We start from the raw sequence: 4,950 nt of genomic DNA on the forward strand, positions 1-4,950 counted from the left end.
GTTCATCCTCAATTAGGGGATGGGCCCTTTCTTTCTACTGCTCCATTCTCATGTAGGAGTGATTCATATGCACAAAGGACTATGTTAGTGAAGGGAGGCTGATGCTCACATGAGGGTCACATGTCTCTATGCAGTTCACAGTTAAATATGAAATTGAATGTCAACAAGCAGTTTGGTACAACAATGGGATATCATTCAGACCATCCCTATAAATAGCTGGCATTTATTGAGCACTCACTATTGCCCCAGAGACTTTCTAAGTACTTTATATTTGTTAATTATTTACTAATTGTACTCATAGGGTAGGGCTTCTCAACTTCAATAAGATTGACACTTTGGGCTGTGTATTGTAGTGTGTTTAGCAGCATCCCTGGCCTCTTTCCACTAAATGCTAGTAAGATCCCCTCCCAAGTCATGAAACCAAAACTGTCTCCATACATTGCCAAATGTCCCCCAGGAGTTAAAACCACTATACCGTCACCCCCAGGTGAGAAACCACTGCCCTATGGCTGTTCCATGAATCATGAAATGGTTGGCAGGAAAGCAGGCCTGGAAAAGTTATTTGGACCTAAGCTATGAACTGGGAGAAATGTTCCCAATGTCTCTGAACACAATAGTTTATGTTGGGAAATCCTCCAGGGAAATTAAGGGGGCAAATTCTGCTTAAGAAAGAATTCTGGAAGTGACATCTGCAAGATGGCAGAATAGGAAGTGCCAGCCCTTGTTCCCCTCAGAAACACTGATTTAATAACCATCCATAGATAAAATTACTTTTCTGAGAGCTCTGGACTCCAAGCAAGAGTATTCAACACCTCAATGGGGCACAGAAATGAGAAAAGACACATTGAAAAGGGTAAGAATATTTTTACTTTACCTGCACCAACCCTCCTCTAGGCCAGTAGAATGCAGCACCAAGACAGATCTCCTTGGCCCATAAGTTCTCCCATGGGGGAAAGAGAGCATGCAGTGAACATCTGACTCTTCCGTAGTCTTTTTGGTTTACTGCCTGAGAGGCTCACTTCTGTTATGTCTCACCCAGAACACTGAGTGAATCAGAAAGGCTAGATTGCCTGGGGGCTGCTAAGAACAACAAAAATAGATGAGGGCTCTCAACAACCAACATGCAGACCTCAACAGCATGCTGGTGGGGCACAGCAGCAGGCCACCTGCCCATGGACCACAGCAGCAAGCCTGCTTACCCACTGACCCCAGCAGTTTGCCAGCCTATGGATCCCACCAGCCAGCCCACTCAGAATCTCTGGCCAGCCTGACTGGTGAAGGGCTTTCCCTGCTGAAGCCAGCCTGTAAAGATGAAAAGAGATGACTCCTTCTTCAAAAGTACAGGCACCAGTGCAAAGCCATAAGGATCACAAAGAATCAGGAAAATACAATGATGCCAAAAGAACACAATAAAACCAATAACTGATCTTTTAAAAGATGGAAACCTAAGAACTGCCTGGAAAAGAATTCAAAATAAGGGTCTTAAATAATCTCAGTGAGCTATTAGAGAACACAGAAAGAAAGCCACATGATATCATGAAAACAATACATGAACAAAATGAGAACTTCAACAAAGGCATAGAGATGATAAAAGAAAATAAATTTTGGAGCTGAAGGACACAAAGACTGAACTGAAAATTTTCAGAGGAAACTTCAACAGCAGACTTGATCAGGTAGAAGAAGAGGCATCAGTGTGCACAAAGAGACATCATTTGAAATTATCCAGTCAGAGGAACAAAAAAAAAAAAACAGAAATAATTTTTTAAAAGTAAAGAGAACTTAGGGAACTTATGAACATCATCAAACATACCAATATATGCTTTATGGGATTTCTACAAAGAGAAGAGGAAGAGAAAGTGGTAGAAAACTTAATTAAGGAAATAATGGCTGAAAACTTCCCACATCTGGGAAGGGAAATAGACATCCAGTTTTATTAAGCCCAGATAACCCCAATTACCCAATTAGAAGAGTAAAGAGAGAAAAGAATTAAAAAAAGAGTGAACAGGGCCTACAAGAATTGTGGGGCACCATCAAGTGAACTAATTTCCACATAATAGACATTCCCAAAGGAGACAAAAGAGAAAAAGGCCTAGAAAGCATACTTAAATAAATAATGGCTAACATTTTCCCAAATCTGAAAAAAAATGACACCATCCAGGTACAAGAAGCTCAGAAGTTACCAATAAAAGTCAGCCCAAAGAGGAAATCCCAAAGGCTCATTATAATCAAATTTACAAAAATCAAAGACAAAGAAAGAATGCTTAAAGCAGCAAGATAAAAGAAACATACCAAATGCAAGAGATACCCAATACAGCTTTCAGTGGATTTCTCAGCAGAAAACTTGCAAGCAAGGACAGAGTGGAATGCTGTATTTGAAGTGCTAAAGGAAAAAACTAGCAACCAAGCATACTGTGCCTAGCATAGCTATTCTTCAGACACTAAGGAAAGATAGAATTTCCCACACAAACAAAAGCAGAAGGAATTCATCATCACCAAATCTGTGTTACAAGAAATGTCAAAGGGAGTTCTTCATTTTGAAAGAAACGGTTGCTAACATGTAACAAGAAAATATCTAAGGGTATTAAACTCACTAATAAAAGAAAAAAAGACAAATTCAGAATATCCTAATACTGTAATTGGGGCAAGTAAATCACTTATTTCTTAAGTATGAAGACAGAAGACAAAACTATTAAAAATGATGGTAACTACAACAATTGGTTAAAAGATAGGCAATATAAAAAGATGTAAATTGAAACATGAAAAAGTCAAGATGGGGCATATTAGTGGTGAGTTTATTTTTGTTACTTTTATTCTTTGCAGTCAAATTAAGTCATTATCAGTTTAAAATAACCTGTTATAGCTATAAGATGTTTTTTGTACACATGGTAAACACAAAGCAAAAACCTGTAATAGATATCCTAAAAATAAATGGCACAGAATCAAAACATACTACTAGAAAAAAATCACTTAACCATGAAGGAAGACAGTAATAGAGGGAAAAAGAAGAAAAGGTCTAAAAAACAACCAGAAAACAAATAAAGTGGTGGTAATAAACCCTTACCTATCAATAATAACCTTGAATATAAATGGATTAAATTATCCAGTTAAAAGACAAAGAATGACTGAATGGATAAAAAACAAGACCCATGGCTGGGCACAGTAGCTCACGTCTGTAATCCCAGCACTTTTGGAGGCTGAGGTGGGTGGATCACAAGGTCAGGAGTTCGAGACCAGCCTGGCCAACATGATGAAACCCCATCTCTACTAAAAACACAAAAATTAGCAGGGCATGGTGGCAAGCGCCTGTACTCCCAGCTACTCAGGAGCTGAGGCAGGAGAATCACTTGAACCTGGGAGGCGAAGGTTGCAGTGAATGAAGATTGCGCCACTGCACTCCATCCTGGGTGACAGAGCGAGTCTTTGTCTCAAACAAACAACAACAAAAACAAGACCCAACTATATGCTATCTACAAGAAACTCATTTCACGTAAACCTATGTGATACAGCAAAAGCATCTCAAAGAGGGAAGCTCATAGCAATAAATGCCTACATAAAAGGTAGAACCAGTGGAGGAATGTGGAACCATGGCCACTATAGTTGCTGTTTGCAGTGGTCTGGGGAGGAAGAAGTTGACACACCTTGTAATGGCTGCTGTTAGCCTTACACATCCCAGGACTCATATGGTGCTATGGAGAAGAGGTTGTTCACAATATAAACAGATATCCAGCAATGAGGACCTGCCCATTCCAATGGAAAATTCTTATAAAGAAGCCCTTAAGAAATGTATCTTGTGTGGAAAGCAGGTAGATTTTAAGAATGTACAGCGTCCCAGTTTATTTCTCCATTTGTTGGATGCATTTGTGGAAGGCACAAAACAGGTCTTTGTGGGAAGAAACAGAAAGAAATCACAAAAGCAATTAAGAGAGCTCAAATAATGGGGTTTATGCCAGTTACATCCAAGGATGCTGCATATCTCAAGGACCCTAAAATTTGTAACATCAGATATCAGGAGTAACTTATATCATGTTACCACCAATAAACTTATTTTACAGTTAAAAAAAAAAAGGTAGAAAGACTTCAAATAAACAACCCAATGACACACCTCAGGGAACTAGAAAAGCAAGAACAAAGCCAATGCAAAATAATTAGAAGGAAAAAAATAATAAACATTAGAGCAGAAACAAATTAAATTGAAACCAAAGAAAACCATATAAAAGATCATTGTTGTTTCATTTTGTTTTGTGTTTTAGTTTAAAGAGAGTTTATTCAAGCACAAAGATTTAGCACTGTAACCCAGGACATGCTTCCAAGTTGTCTTGGGGAATGCACCAGAGAACAAACGAGAGACTCAAGTTTTTAAAGAAAACAAAGGATGAATCAGGAGAATTGGTGATTACCAAAGTTGTTCATCAGCAATTCTCATTGGTTTACAAAATGACATTGGTATTAACCAATTGTCTATCCATTGTTCAATGATAGTGTGTATGGCATTTTATGGCTACTTGCTGTCAGTTAGTCTAAAGCCTACATAGCAGGTGACTTCAAGAGGTAATTATTTCACTCAAGGGGGAGTGAGACTTGACTGCTATTGCATTTTAAATGCTTTTCTGAGCCTAATAATTTAAAGATTTATTTCTCATTTCCCCCTTTTGAGCAAAATCTTTATTTTTGAAAGAACTGATCAAAATCTGAGTGTCAGAAAGCTCACTTCTGATAGTCCTGTCTCACACTTAGGAGGGAAGGAAGAGAAGTCTCAGTGAGGAATTTTTATTTTAAGAGCACTCAAAAGTAAAATTAGGATGGCATCACAGAGTGGCAAAGAATGAGACCTCAGTCAGATCATTGATTTATCACCTGTTGAATCATCTGTAGTCTTTGGAAGTGCCATCACTTTAGTTTTCTTGGAAGAAGTAATATATAAGGATTATAAGCAAAAAAGAGAATTTGTAT

General features: G+C 38.3%; 1 pseudogene; it reads left to right on the plus strand.

The window, feature by feature from the left end:
• Positions 1–3,584: 3,584 nt before the first annotated feature.
• Positions 3,585–4,015, plus strand: LOC100439045 (small ribosomal subunit protein bS18m-like; annotated as a pseudogene).
• Positions 4,016–4,950: the final 935 nt, after the last annotated feature.

The sequence above is a fragment of the Pongo abelii genome, chromosome 16, assembly GCF_028885655.2.
Source record: "Pongo abelii isolate AG06213 chromosome 16, NHGRI_mPonAbe1-v2.0_pri, whole genome shotgun sequence".
Classification (NCBI taxonomy): domain Eukaryota; kingdom Metazoa; phylum Chordata; class Mammalia; order Primates; family Hominidae; genus Pongo; species Pongo abelii.